The 16,426-nt window shown below is 37.0% G+C and overlaps 1 protein-coding gene and 1 long non-coding RNA gene across 2 annotated transcripts in view; one reads left to right on the plus strand and one right to left on the minus strand.

Moving 5' to 3' along the window:
- Positions 1-13,989, minus strand: part of LOC307154532 (uncharacterized protein) — a 30,071-nt gene extending 16,082 nt beyond the window's left edge. The window contains exons 1-3 of the mRNA XM_079864546.1: positions 13,909-13,989; positions 12,657-12,737; positions 817-1,133 (exon numbers count right to left, since the gene is read on the minus strand). The gene's annotated coding sequence lies outside the window, so the exon portion shown is untranslated. The remainder of the gene's footprint in view (positions 1-816; positions 1,134-12,656; positions 12,738-13,908) is intronic.
- LOC307154563 overlaps positions 1-16,036 on the plus strand; it is a 49,690-nt gene extending 33,654 nt beyond the window's left edge. The window contains exon 4 of the long non-coding RNA XR_013820382.1: positions 15,962-16,036. This is a non-coding gene — a long non-coding RNA (uncharacterized lncRNA). The remainder of the gene's footprint in view (positions 1-15,961) is intronic.
- Positions 16,037-16,426: the final 390 nt, after the last annotated feature.

Genomic DNA, 16,426 nt, shown 5'->3' on the forward strand with positions numbered 1-16,426 from the left:
AGAATGTTTAAGTAGTAACAGAGTTAAACAACATTTCAAAAAGGTAGCCTACATCAAGATTTCTTGGAAGCTTTTTTAAATGCTTCCTGCAGTCACTGTGAGATTTGCATATGCTTACTGTCCATAAACTGTTAAAAAATAATTGTTATGAAATGTTAAATCTGAATTGGGCATGAATGTTAAGTATCTTGCATGTATTTCCTCTACTAGTGCACTACTAGTTTATTTTGATAATTGTTGGATAGTGTACTGTAACTTCCTGCTTGCTCAAGCATACATCACAACTGTGTTTTATGAAAAAAAAAAAGTTTATTACACTTACAGCTCAAAAATAATACAATATATTAGCATAACAGTTTTTTTTGGGGGGGGGGGGGGGGGGTTGTAATTTGAGCTCAAATTTAATTATCGGATTCATTTCATTGTAAAACAAACATTAAAAGTTGTTCTTTCTACATATTCTCTAGTATCTCAATTCTTAACCCTTTAGGCGCCAGAAGTTTTTTCCTAAAACGTTCGATTTTGACATCTTAATTTCAAAAGGCTATATCTTAAAAGTGATAAAAGATAGAGACTTTCTGTAAATTAGAGAAATATTAAGGATGACCCAAAGATTATGTAGGGATTACATTTTCCCATCTAATTTGCATATTATGACGTCATATGGTGGTATTAAATTAAATTCTTAAATGTGTGTACAGTTCATCTGCATGGTATGGGTCCAGATGAGCAGTTAATCCCTTTTCTTTCATAAGAAGTGCACAGAACACAAAAACAGGCTTGTCACAGGGATGTGTGTGTGTGTGAGTGTATTACATCAAATTTCTTATCTCCTGTTTAAGTATAATGTACAGGTTTCTGCCTTCCTCAGCATCCTCTGGAGGAAGAAGATGAAGCTCCTCCATCAACAGGCAACAAAGTTCAAATGTCTCCTCACATGGGTACGTCAACATGTGACACTCCTCCTGGCAGTTCTGAACATCCAAAGAATTGCACTGGAAAAGATAGTCGTCTAATCCATAAAGATGAGGAGCCATATACATTATGGATGGACGCCCATGAGGTGCCGTAATGTTCCGTTGCGCTCGGATTCTGTGTGCGTTTCACATCTGCACAAATCTGTCAAGTTCATCCTTAAATGACAAAAGCACATAAAATCCTCCATTAATATATATATATATATATATATATATATATATATATATATATATATATATATATATATATATATATATATATATACAGGGCTTGACATTAACTTTTTTGCTCACTAGCCAATGTGGCTAGTGGTTTTCCAAAGTTACTAGCCACACAGCATTTTTACTAGCCACATTTTTGTTTTTGTGAAATTACCTGATAAAAGTTGACTATGGCGTGCTAAAATTTACTTGAACTAGATTTACAACCCTTTTAAATGTAAAACCACTGTACTCACCCAAATCAAGACTACATAAATATATAACAATACAGGTCATTATCATTAGCTCTGATAAGGTTGTGTGTAAAGCTCCTTTTTTAAAAATAAAACCATGTATTATGTATTATATGTCGCCACATAGCTCCACACCGGCATACGACGTAACTCCAGCAGGGCAGCTAGCTGTCTCTTCGTTCTGTGTTGTACGGTCACAAGCGCGCAAGCGCAAGGCAACACAGTGTGCATCTACTAGGCTACTCATTAGGGCTGTCAAAATTGCTCAAAAATGACGTTCGAATATTCCCTCTAAAAAAAAAACAGCCTATATATGAACTATTCGAACATCTGGTTGCGCATTTTGTCAATGACGCCCATTACGTCAATAACAGGACAAATTAATACAAAGAGACATAACTACTTGTATAGGTAGTTTATTTAAGTTTAAACATAGTTGACAACGTATTACCTACACAAAAACAAGTAAATCAACGACCAAGACCGCAGATCTCTCTCTCTCTCTCTCTCACGTGAAACGTGAATAGAGCATCTGGCGCGAGTTTAAAGACGCGTTTACGCGCGTCTGGAGGTCTTGCGGCGCGAATGAGGCGTCACGCTCTCTGTGCATAACAGTTTAAATGAACAACAACAATAAGCAAATGTTGAGTGCTGATCAAGAGTTTTGTGCAAGCAATTTAAGGTCGCGACTCTTATATAGCAGGCTTCATTCAGTGATTGAAACAAATATTATTTACAATAATTTAAGTTTTACAGTAGCCTATATAAAACCGACATTGAACGCTCTGAGCGAGCTGTGCTGTGGTAAACATGGAACTTTTCCTTGACATGAAACAGTAAATAATCAAACCAGTGGAAGCCTGCAGTGCATGAAACTACTGTATCTAACCTACTTTATTCATGCACTATCTATTCAGTCAATATAGTAGCCTACACTTTAGTAATGTTTCTGTTTAACGTTAACGCTTCTTCTTGTTACCTGTCCCTGATTCCCTCAGGCAGCGCGTCCACTCGCAAAGCAGACAGCCGCGCCTCTGCTACCGTGGGCGTTTTTTTTTTTTTTTTACCACATTCGAATAGCCTATTCATTTTCACCTTCGAAATTCTGTTTTTTAAAACTATTCAAATATATATTCGCATTTAGAATATTCGTTGACAGCCCTATGGGAGTTGTAGTGTCACACTTATTTCAGATGCGTTTTGAAAAGACTACAATTATTCAACCCGCCAAAGTGGCTAGTTGGAGTGACTATGTTACCCGCCACGAGCAAAATCCACCCGCAATGTTAATGTCAAGCCCTGTATATATATATATATATATATGTAACAACATTGGCTATCGAATCATTCGTCGTTGGTTTGAATTAACAAATTCAAATACTCTGTGTTGCTAAAAACATTTCTTCCTGAATACAAAAGCTGGTGCACTTTGAACTCGTGAGTGCAAATCAGGCTTTGGCTCCAGCTAGTCGGCCAATTGACTTTTACGACACTAATTTCACCTCAGAGACATTCCGAACCCCCCCTTTCCCCTCTCTGGACCACAGAGAGATAACGAAACTTGAAACTTTCTACACACACACAAACACACACAAACATCCCTTTGTGTTTAAATTAGGATAGAATATACTTTAATTTATGTACAATTACATTAGGCATGTGTGATTTAGTTTGGCTTTATAATAGAGGTGTGGTTTTGAAATGTATTCTTTAATCAATAGTGTTTTAGTTAGAGAATGTTCAACAATATTCTCTGGCAATTGCCTTCCCCCCACTTTGCTGTTTTATTGCCTAATGGAATGTCAACTGGGTTTTTAGGAGTGGAGCAGAATTAACGTGGTAATCTTTACTCCTACTTAAATCCTACATTTTCTACTTAAATCCTAAATTTTCTATATGCATAACCACCGAAGAAATGTAAACATGGATGTAATTTCCCATCTCATAATTTTTCTTTTACGTGGTGTAGTTTGTGTATTCTGGTAAACTTTGGTAATAAGGTTAGACAAATCAGGTGTGTACCGTGTTTAGTTCCTCAAGCTTCATATCCATTTGTACCCTATAGGGTACAACACATTTTGGGTAAATCTTATTTCTAGACATGTAACGAACTTTAAAATGCTTGTAAATATGCATATCTTATGTAACTTGATTTTCTTAATCTTCATATGACGTGTGTGATATCGTTGAAATTCTCTCAATCTAACAGAGTCGAATTTCGATAGCAGAATGAAGTAATGTGCATTATTTTACACTTTTTCATATTTCGGGAGCCGAACAGCTCAAAGCTCATCTCCTCATGACTCATCCGAGTGGGCGTGGCCCCAGAGACAAAGACATTTTTCCCGCTTCAGACCTTTGGACGTTCATTGGTTGTTCGCGCGAACAGAGGCGTCAACCCATATTGTCCATAAAAGACCGACTCAGAAAATCCTCTCGCACTCTCTCCTGTTTTTACGAACCCTCTTCTTCAGAAGACCCATGGCTCCCTTTTAGGGAGCATTCTTTCGTATTCGGACTCAGCGAAGCAAACGCAGCAAGCAACTTCAACTCAAAGAAAAGACTCTTTTGAAAATCCCGCAGCCGCGCTCACCTGAAGACGCATGAGAGAACAAAGGCCCATGCGCGCGCGCCTGCCTCATCCACAGACCACATGCAAGTCTCGAAATCTAAATGCTGTTTAAGGTTGCTTTCACTTTCGCTCGCTCATCCTTTCCTACTCTCTCCTTCCTCCTCCAAAACCCAAGTCCGGACCGGCTTCGGCCTGCTTCTCTTTTCTTTTTATTTATTTCTTTTATGTTTTTCTATAGTCTAGTTTCGTTTTCCTCTTCGCCTCTGTTCGTTCACGAGCTGAATGAACTTAGCCTGAATCATTCCCGGCAACTCTTTGAAGCTCCCGCGCTCGCACGCGCGCCGGAAGACAGCACGCGCACGCCTCCCCTCAGACGACTCGCGCTGCTTTTAAAGACACGCAGAACCCTGCCTTCCTACACATAGGGTGACCACCCGTCCCGCGTAGCGCGTGCGCGCACAGCGTTTGAAGCCCAATTCATGCGTCCCGCAAATTGAGACCGTGTCACGCATAATCTATGCTTGCTCAAAAAAAAGTTGGTCGCTCTCCTCGAGCCCCAGGCAGCTAAACGAACATTACTTGACAGTTCACGCTATTGTTGGAACCATAGACATAATAAATACATAGACGCCCTATTGGCCGCTTTGGAACGTTGCTGCGATACGTCAAGGCGTCCGCCATTTTGTGGAGGGCAAGACTGCGCTGTAATCAAATGCAAGTAAACAGGTGAGCTGCGGTTTTTCTGTATAAAAACCAAAAAAAAATTACATTTATCAACCGATTTCAGTGGTTTGTATGTGGTGTACCAAAAAGTTCCATAGTTATTTAAAATCACGATAGTTAGACTTTATTTTTTAAATAAGGAATGGCCAAAGCTCAGGCTTGTCATGTATTTGGCTTTTCATTCTTGGATAACAATTGTGAACACCCCCATACTGAGATATAATTTAATTTTCACATTAAATTAAATAAAGTTTTCTTATTGTGGGAAAAGCATATTCTGTCATTGACCCGATTTTAGCAATAACAAAGATAACTGATGGATCCTTTATGGTAATACATATGATATGGTACAACTAGAGTGCAATGCAAATAGTAAATATAAGATAAAGTGAGAGGTAGGCTAATAGTAAATAGTTTAGTCAATAAAATAAACAAACAGTATACAGCAAATAAAATAGTAATGAAAAGTATAATTATATAATATCATAAGTACTAATATAATAATAATAATATATTGATAATAGCATATAGTTTATGTATAATACTATAATAATAGCAATAGAATATGACATATAAATTACAGAATATAGACAATAAAAAATAATAAGTTAAATAGTTACTATGAATATTAAAATAATTTAACAGCATAACTATAATAGATTGATAATCGCAAGTGGTATATTATTATAATAACAATAAATAATGTAAATTTATACATTTTAAAATATTATTACATAGGCTATATAAAATAAAATGACGCAACCCTGTCTCTTTTTGTTAAATTTCAGTTTTTAAAAGGTATAAGAAGCTATACAAGTCAAGAAATAAAGTAAACGATTCAGTCAAACATACAGCAGGCTACACCGTTAAAGTTAAATAGCCTAAATATATAAAGTTATGAAACTTTACTTTGCCCTCAGCCAAAACAATCTGCCAAGGAACAAATGATAGATTAATGAAACCAAAGATCGCCCGTTAGATAAACACAAGACGAATTATTCTCACTAGACTGACAGCGGCGAACGTCAGAACTCAGAAGCACAAGCCGAGGCAAGGCTGTTCTCGGCGGGGTTCACGAGCGCTGAGCGCCCGCGGTGATCGCTGGATCTCACAACTCCGAAACCGTCAGATAACATTTTTAAAAAGGCGCTATCTTTATAAATAAACCACAGATTTGAGCTTTAAACAACTACATTGTCGACTGAAAAACTCTTAAAACTACATTTCGTGACACAATAACAGTAGTATTTTTAAATTTCGCGGCCTTTCTCCTCTGAAAATAAAAATAGTAAATGAAATGCAACCAGAAACAAATTTTCAGTTTTGCTTGTGAAAGGTAATTCCCTGAGACCTGTTTTCAATTGTGTGGCGATTTGTAAAGCCCCAAGCAGCACAAGAAATAGGCATTTTTCTCAATTCTCGTTATGAGAGGTATGGGAAAGTTGCCCTCCGCAGTATGGCGGCGCCGTTGACGTACGATCCAGCGGCCAATAGGGCGTCTATGTATTTATTATGTCTATGGTTGGAACACCCACCCCTCAGTTGAACTGCTGACTAGGTTGTTGTCAACTTTTTCGTTGTTGTCATGACAGCGCACGCACGCGCATACCAGACACACTGGGAAGGAAGGAACTTTTAGATGCGCGCTTTCCAATTCGAAAAATTCGAGAAAGAGACTGAGTCTGAGAGGCACCGTCATCATCAATTAAAAAGAGAAGGTGTGGGTACAAGAAAGACTGGGAAAATGAATATTTGTGGCTGAAAGGTGTTGAGGGGGATACCGAGAGGGCTTTATGTGACCTTTGCAAAACGTCCTTCTCAATCGGACATGGAGGGGAATACGATGTCAATCGTATTTTTTTTTAAATACTTTTTTTTTTACTGTTCCTGTGGTGTTGAGCAACTACAATTCCTGTTAATCCTATAATTTTATATTATAATTTATTTAAAGTGAATAAATTGTAATGAAAAACAAATAAAATTAAATAGTAAATCTTAAGTGGAAGTACATCTGTCAATTCATTGAATGTTCAAAATATTATGAATCTTTATTTAGAAAGAAAATACACATTGGTTGGCCTATTCATGAGCATACATCAGCAATTACTCATGTTTAGGGGAATGGGGCATTATTACCATGTAAGGTGGTATGTGCTAGAAATGGGTAAACCACTATCAGTGAGTCTGCCCGTGGGGTGGGGGCACCGCCGCGCCAGGCAGTGTCCCACATTGTCCCTCAGAAACATACCCCTTGTCCCCCCTTGGGCTTATTAGCAGGTGGTCACCCTACCTACACACCTCATACAAAGAGAACCATATGCCATGCAAGTATCGATTATTGAATTGAACTTATGATGTGATTTCTTTGTTGTGTCTTAAGGGTTACTGTCTGTGATTTTGCCATAGCCAACTGCGATCTCTGATCGCAGATTTTTGCTTTCACTTCCGATCTCGTCCCCCATCCTTCTCTCTCTCTCTCATCCACTCTCTCTTAATCCTTTTCTGGCATTCTATCTTTTTCTAACTCTGATCATTTTATTCTCTCTCACTGTTATTCGTTATCTTGTATTGTTTAACTGTATTTTATGTACATAGACATATAATCCGTGTGTATTGTGTAGTTTGATATATCCCTTAGTTCGATGTATTGGTCCAATTATTAAATTCCATATGCCCTTGACTGACTCTGATTTAATTGCCCATGTTACTTAGTCCCTGAAATGTTCGATCTTAGCTATATGCTTTATCTTGGTAGGCTACGATTTAAGTAACCTAATTTTAGTCTACAGACACCGAGAGTGTCTTTTCAAGGCCTGGAAAAGATACTCTTTCTCGTGTTTGTAAGAAGGATAATTTTCCTTGAGAGTTAATTTAATCTTACGTACAATCTGTTCGCTGGACAAACAGATTGTTTGATAACTAAATTAATTCCATTAAAGTTATCCCATAACTTCGAGCTGAAATAAGAACAATTGATGTATTAATGACGAACCATAACCCGTTATGGTAATCGTTCATATATCAATCTAGTTCAGCTGCGATAAATTAATGTAACTGTAACATACAAAATATTAATCATATTCATGATTAATTATTAAAATTCCCTATAGATCATTTGAGCTAATATTAATATTAATGTACGACCCATTGTTCTTACATATATATATATATATATATATATATATATATATTAGAGGTGGGCATAGATTAATTTTTTTAATCTAGATTAATCTAGATTAATTTTGAAATTAATCTAGATTAATCTAGATTAAAATGGCTCATTTGAATTCTGCCGAAGGCATTCAGAATATGTGTGCTACCCAAATAATGACTATAAAAGAACGGGTTTCTCAAGCCAGGTGGCGCATTACACCAGGGGCTCATCTCCTGTTTCCAAAATGCATCACAAACTGCTTGAGAAAGCTGTTCTACTCATAGACTGTAAAAGGTTACTACTGTACTGTTACCGTCCATAGGCAACATTAGGTAGGCCTATGTTATCATCAACTACTATAGGCTATCAATTAGGGATGGGCGATATGGCCTAAAATCTATATTGTGATATACATTGCAGCCTCTTGCGATAACGATATACAGTATATTATAATAAAACCATTTCAGAACAGGTTACACAGACCCTGCTAAACAACTGCTAAATGTATTTTTTTTTAAGGGTATATGTAGTTTTGAGAACATATATTGTGCAAAACTGTGAGTATACAACATAATTTTGCAGATAAATAAAATTTAAGTACACTAGCTGCAGAGACTTAAGTAGGTCTAATGTTTATTATAGCTTTGAGCTTATGAAACCCCAAATTTAAAGTGATAATATTGTCTAACTGATGTCTTTTCAGTTAAAAAGAAACACAACAACGATTCTTAAAATCGGGCGCAGACAGAGATTATGTGTTGACGTTACACCACTAAGATATATTGGAATGAGAATAATACGCGCGCGCTGGTATTCAGTGATATCATGTTTCGTTTTGAATTTGAGGTGGTAGAACGGATTAGTCGTGTGTTAACTTACCGAACCGTTACCCCACACACTCTGTCTATAGTTTGCTGCTGTTTGTCGGACGGCTTAAATCCGAACCAAGTCCAAATAATGGATGTTGCAGCTTTCACTTTCAGCCGTGTTTACTTAAGATGACGACGAATATGCGTTGCAGCCGGGTTTACCTCGCGGCCGCGGGTAGATTGCGTCATCATCTCCCAACCCAACTTGGGGAATAGATTAACGGCGATATTTTTTTTATCGCGCGATAAGAGTCTCGCGTTAACGCAGCGCGTTAACGCCGATAACGGCCCACCACTAATATATATATATTTATTATTATTATTATTATCTATTAAAGTGCATGTTCTCTTTGTATTACAAGGCCTATTACAGTCTTGCTATTTTAGCAAATAAATATGTGGACAGATAGATAGATAGATAGATAGATAGATAGATAGATTTTTACAATAAATTTTACAACAACATGTTGTATTCATGTTTTTATTGTAAATGCAAATGCATGATGGGAAATTTATGGACAGTCCTGTAATTTTATTGTAACTACACTGTAGAAGCATTATTTTACAGCCACCGCATAGCATTGTGGGATCGCTGCTGTTTGAATTTTGAAATTGCGCGGCCAACGGTACCACAGAATCAAACATTTTTGGAAGAAGAACACATCTCAGGTATGAAACGTTAACATGAAATCTATTTTATAAGTATATGGATATATTAATACCGTTGATATGAGTGAGTGCTGCTGATTGTTTCGTATGGTATATTTCAGTGACATTAGCTTCAGTGACGTTCGCCCCGAGTCGACTAAACAACCTGAACTGACCGCGGTGAAGTGGCGTCTTCTTTCTCAATCCATACGGAAAAGGAACGAAATGCAGGTGCAAGGTACGAGATATTCACAATTTTTAATTTGGTATATTTCAGTGACATTAGCTAGAGTAATGTTAGATCCCTATAACGTTAGCTCGACTCGCTCACTCCCGGTATAAACAACATGAACTGACCCCGGTGAAGTGGTCTTACTCAATCCATAAGGAAAAAGGTAAGTTACCACCACATCAGGTATAAGACACTAGATATTCACAATGGAAAAACAAACATGGTGAGTAGAATCGAGTCGAGCTGAGCTTAACGTTAATGGAAAACCACTACAGTGACGATAGCTCAAATAACTTTATCCCAGACTGTAAAAATAAGCATTAACGTTAGCCCGGTAAGCTTCCTTAGCTCAGGTTATTATTATTATTATTGATTACACATGCTAACGTTACCGGACAGGCTGTTGTATGACTTCTGTTTTGCTGCCTTGTAACTTAATCGGGGGTCTTGAAATCGTGGTTTGCACACTAGCATAAACGTAGCTTGTAGATTTTACGGTCACTGAATACTTACAGAATTAAATTAAGGTATCTTCATTTAATTCTGTAAGTTAGCTATAACTGTGATAAAAGCTGAATATAGCATCTGGTATGTTCAGATGTTATGACTTTACTTTCTGCTTGGCCAACCAGGGTGAAAGAGCAGCCATGTAACGTAAGTTAAAGTTAGCTGTCTTTATATAAAATAAACCGCGCGTGTACAACTTAAACCGACCAGCATCATCATTAAATATTTTTTACGGAGCCTGGGTTCTGTTGAAAGGCTTTCACTGCTCTCTTTGTCTTCAGAGAAGGCAGCAAATTATTAGTAGTATTAAAATCAAGTTAACCATTTTGTTTGTATGTATGTTTAGTAACCACATTTGGTAATGTTTACATTTTTTATTCCCTAGCCCTCTGCCACAGCTGCTGATATCCAGAGAGAGACCCTACCAAGCACACCTTGCTTAATTGTACAAGGTATATTCTTCCCTTATTTTTTTAAAAGGGTAGTTCACTTATAAATGAAAATTACCACCCCATGATTTACTTGCCTTCAAGACATTCTTTCAGACAAATACAATGTGAATTATACAGAAAAAAAAACTGTTGAAGTTTGAAGCTCAAAAAAGTGCATCTATCCATCATAAAAGTGCTCCATGCGGCTCTGAGCGGTTAAAATAGGCCTCCTGAAGCGAAGAGTTTGTGTAAGAAAAATATCCATATTTAACACTTTAAAAGTAAAATTCTAGCTTACGGCCAAACTGCCATACGCAGTCTACTTGCATTCAAAGTTCAACTTGCGCAACTCGTGACGTCAGAAGTAGCGTAGTGCGTCATGGCATAGTGTAAATATCAGCAGTACGTTGCATTACACTCATAAGTTGCGCTTAAAATCTGTATGTTATTGTTCTTTTGGCCGGAAGCCAATACAATTATGCATCATTTCATTTCATAAAAGTATATGAACTTTATGAAATGATGCACAATTGTATTTAAGTTTGCGCTGAAACTTTATTTACCTTTTTTCAAATAATCCATTAAACCTGCTGAGAAATGATCGCGTGAACAAAAATGAGCAGTTAGACGAGCATGCTCGGGAAACTCATGAATTTTAATGTAGGCTCCAACCTCTACAGATGCACAACTCACTTTTGAACCAAATATCACGGTGCAAAATGGAGAGCGCACGAAACTTGTCACTTGAAAGTGAAAAACAGTGTTTGAGATTCGTTACAGCAGATTCAAGCAGCTGTATGTACTTGTGTTTGTGCTAGAAACATATACAAGACATATACAAGAAATATTCTTGAAGTGTGCAACTCTCATTGGATGAATTCACATACTGATTTGCGGATGTGTAAAATTTCTCCAAGACTTCACATTTCTTGATGCGGCTGTGTAAATGCGTTTTGGACCATATTCACTGCAGCAATTGTATCAAAAATGTGAGCATACGAGTTTCTTAATTTGTGATTTGTAGAATAGGATTTGTGAACCTGCAATGAAGAATTTGAGAAGGTGTAACTGTTGTGTTGTGTTTGTGGAACGGAGAGAAAAAAAGTCTACAAGTTTGCAACTCTTAAAACATTTCTCTCTGTTACTTCAAATTTACTGATACACGTGTGGCTTTTCTCTACAACTACATATCGCACTGTCACAGGCGTTCAGTTGATTTGAATCAAATATACCTTTTTACCTTTATACCTAATTATGACCATGTCATATCAGTCTTAAATGTTTCCTGATAAGTGTGTTTTTCCCCCTGTTTTCAGAGCCTTTTGCGACATAAATCCTCAGACGGGCAGCAAGGCAGAGAAAAAACAAGAGCTGAACACACCAGTTTGCACACTTTTGAGGAAACTGCTGGATTTTGAATTGGTGGGCAGGGAACATTAGTATGTTTGACAACTCATGTTCAACCAGTTTGGTACAGTAATAGATTGATCAGTTTTAAAATAAAAAATAAAAATATATATTAAAAAAATACTAAGTGTTTTGTTTTTCTTTGCAGAAGTCTGAAAGAGGACATTTAACCAAGTTGCAACATTTAATTGTAATATTTACAATATTCTGTCCTGTGAAATTACAGGAAATCCCTAAAATTACAGGAAATTCCTGGCTACTAAGTTGCCGTAAATATAAAATTTTGCTGTAATATTTACAGTATTCTATCCTGTGAAATTACAGGAAAAGTACAGTACCTTGTTGTAGTTATTTTACAATAACAGTCCTGTATACTGTTTACAGCAAATTTACGGCAACTATTAGCCAGGAATTTCCTGTAAAATTACAAGAAATTTCTAACAGTGTAGATAGACAGACAGATAGATAGATAGATAGATAGACAGACAGACAGACAGACAGACAGACAGACAGACAGACAGACAGACAGACAGACAGACAGATAGATAGATAGATAGATAGATAGATAGATAGATAGATAGATAGACAGACAGACAGACAGACAGACAGACAGACAGACAGACAGACAGACAGACAGATAGATAGATAGATAGATAGATAGATAGATAGATGATTTCTTACCTGTACAAGTGTTGTAAAGCAAAACTGCACGATTGATTTGTCAAGGAAATCCCCACTGAAATGGTCTTCTTCTTTTAAAGCCTGAAAAAAGTTCAAAATCCAAAACTGAATATTCTCTTTCCGAAGTATGCTCCAAAAGCTTTCGATTCTTTGATATTGATTGCTTGAACCATATAAGAAACTCCGGTGAAAAGCAAATTCATCAGTAGCATTTCTTCGAAGAAAGATCTTGATCTGCTCCATAGTAACGTTTTCAGTCCCACGATCATCACGTATTCTTCTAGGACAGGGGTGTCAAACTCAGTTCCTGGAGGGCCACAGCCCTGCAGAGTTTAGCTTCAACCCTAATTAAACACACCTGATCAGCTAATCAAGTCCTTCAGGCTTATTTGAAAACTGCAGGTGTGTGTGTGTTGAAGCAGGGTTAGAACAAAACTGTGTAGGGCTGTGGCCCTCCAGGAACTGAGTTTGACACTGTGTTCTAGGACAACCATCTCTATTCTTTACTGTCTCAATAAAATATGTTGCAATGTCTTTCGGGTCATTATTGGTGAAATACACTTTCTACCACATCACATTATGTGAGAATCCATCAGCACATCCATTAATGCAGAGGCTGTACGGTTTAAGCTTATCGTACGAGTCAACGTGCCACATAAAGTTTGGACCAGGATACCTCCTTCGGCGTAGTCTTCGTGCTCGTCTATACACTATCTGGGTCGAGCAAACAGTAACCGCACTGTTTCCCTCTTCACCGTAAATCCTTTCTGGATACATTTTAAGTGCATCATTCTGTATCAAATCATTTGGCCGGATCCCATTATTTCCTCAGATATAAAGCTGGCTACCTCCATCCAGTCTGAAAAGTGTTTTCGCCTGTAAAGTCTATTCCGGCGCAGTATATTTTGTAACGGCCTAAGACAAATGGTAATGCCATGTTGGTAGATTAGCACCTGTAGAATTTCCTTTTGTTGAAAGCCCAGATAAAAGTAAAAATCTACTATTATGTTTAGATCCACGTTAGAAGCAGTTCGACTTCACGAGCGCAGGTCTTTACTTAAAAAAAAAATTACGACTTTATTCTCGTAATATTTCGACTTTAATCTCGAAATGATAGGATTTTTTTTTTTTTTTTGTACATTTTTTTTTTTTTTTTTTTTTACGTTGCGGTTCAGGGCTTCCATAGAGAGCAGAAACAGAAGCTTATTTTTATATACCTATCTGGTTTCATGAAGAAGATTTCTAAACTTACCAGTAAATATGCTCCCTTTGAACAACCTTTGTTTACAAGTTTAAAGACTGGAGATGTCATCTCTTCCTTATCTCCTCTTTTGCTTTCGATTTTAGGAACTTGGTTAAAGTGAGTCTTTGTCCTCCCTCTAGTGGCGAAGAACGTCATCACACCCTCAGGACCTGCAGAAAGCATGCTTGCTCTGATTGACTCGGTCGTCTTTTATAGGCATACTACATGATAGAAAACTTGTTCGGAGTTGTCTTTGCACAGGCAATACAACACTAGCCTACATCCTGCAATGGCTAGAGAAATTAATTAATACTAATAAAATATTACTCCAGTAAAAGAGAGGTTTCTAAGTAAGAAAGTAAGTCAGACCTAAAATAGGTCAGAGCCTCCCCTTACGGAACATACATTGGTGGTCAAAATTGATGGCACCCCTGATAAATATGATAAAAAATGTCTGTAAAAATAAATCTGCATTGTTTATCCTTTTGATCTTTCCTTCAAAAAATTCACAAAAATCTAAGCTTTCATTGAAGTAAAATAATTGAAATTGGGGGGTAAATCACATTATAAAATAAATGTTTTTCTCCAAAACACGCTAGCCATAATTGTTGGCACCCCTAGAATTTTTTATGAGAAAAATATATCTGAAGTATTTTCCCATTAATATTTACATTTTTAAGCACACCAGGGTGACTAGGAACATGAAATTGTCCAGCTATGACTTCTTGTTTCACAGGAGTTTAAATATGACGAAACACAAAGGCCAAATCCCCTTAATCATCCATCACAATGTGTAAAACCACAGAATATAGTTCTGATGTGCAGCAAAAGATTGTTGAGCTTCACAAAATAGAAAGTGGCTGTAAGAAAATATCTAAATAATTGAAAATCCCCATTTTGACCATCAGGGCATTAATTAAGAAGTTATAATCAACTGAAGATGTTACGAATCTGCCAGGAAGAGGACGTGTGTCTATATTGTCTTAATGGATGGTGAGGAGGATAGTTTGAGTGGCCAAAGACTCTCCAATAATCACAGATGGAGAATTGCAGAGATTAGTTGAGTCTTGGGGTCAGAAAGCCTAAACAAAAATGATCAAACAACCCCTACATCCCCACATGTTGTTTGGGAGGGTTTCAAGAAAAATCATCCTCACTCCTCCAAAAATAAACTCCAGCATATTCAGTTGTCAGACACGACTGGATCGTCAAACGGGACCGGATTCTGTGGTCAGACGAAACAAAAAAAGGGCTTTTTGGCAGCAAACCTAGCAGATGTGTTTGGTGCAAACAGGGATGAAGAGTACCCCATGCCTACAGTTAAATATACTGCTGGATCTTATATGTTGTGGGCCTATTTATTTGCTGGAGGTCCTGGACATCTTGTTCAGATACATGGTATTATGGATTCTAGCAAATACAAATAGATAAAAAATAAAAACCTGACAGCCTCTGCTAGAAATCTTATAATGGCCCGTGGTTGGATCTTCCATTAGGACAACGGTCCAAAACAAACATCAAAATCAACACAAAAATGGGTAACTTAGCACAAAATGAAGCTTCTGCCATGACCGTCACAGTTCCCTGACCTGATGAGTAGAGTGAACTGAAGAGAAGAAGCACCAACATGAACTTGTGAATCTGAAGGATCTGGAGAGATTCTGTATGGAGGAATGGTCTTTTATCTCTTGTCAGGTGTTGTCCAAACTCATCAGGCATTATATAAGAAAACTCAGATCTGTTATCTTGGCAAAAGGAGGTTGCAAAAAGTGTTTAATAACAGGGTGCCAACAATTATGGCCAGCGTGTTTTGGAGAAAAACATTTATTTATAATGTGATTTACCCCCACTTTCAATTCTTTTACTTCAATGAAAGGTTAGATTTTTGTGAATTTTTTGAATGAAAGATCAAAAGGATAAACAATGCAGATTTATTTTTTACAGCCATTTTTTATCATATTTATCAGGGGTGCCATCAATTTTGACCACCACTGTATATATATATATTTATTCTATATTCATTCAGTTACTCATTTTTCTCTTCATTGTTTCTTTCTTTCAGCCTAACATGAGGCCGTAGCGTTTGGGACAGAGCAAAACCTTTTTTCAGCTTTTTATGCATAGTGAAAAAAGAGAGTCTTCACATTCCCTTTAAAACAGCAGATTTTTTCTTATGTAAACAATAAAACAAAGATAAATCACAACAGAACTTTTGAATGTTTAATGTAACAATTACAACCTATGCAATGGCACTAAAAAAAGCTAAAAAAACCTTAAAGGGATACTCCACTTTTTTCGGAAATATGCTCATTTTACAACTCCCCCAGAGTTAAACAGTTGAGTTTTACCGTTTTAGAATCCATTCAGCCGAACTCCGGTTCTGACGGTACCACTTTTAGAATAGCTTAGCATAGATCATTGATTCTGACGAGTCCAGTAGCATTTCTTTCAAAATGACCAAAGAGTTTCAATATTTTTCCTATTTAAAACTTGACTCTTCTGTAGTTAAACCGTGTACTAAGATCGA

The sequence above is a fragment of the Squalius cephalus genome, assembly GCF_949319135.1.
Source record: "Squalius cephalus genome assembly, chromosome: 2".
NCBI lineage: Eukaryota > Metazoa > Chordata > Actinopteri > Cypriniformes > Leuciscidae > Squalius > Squalius cephalus.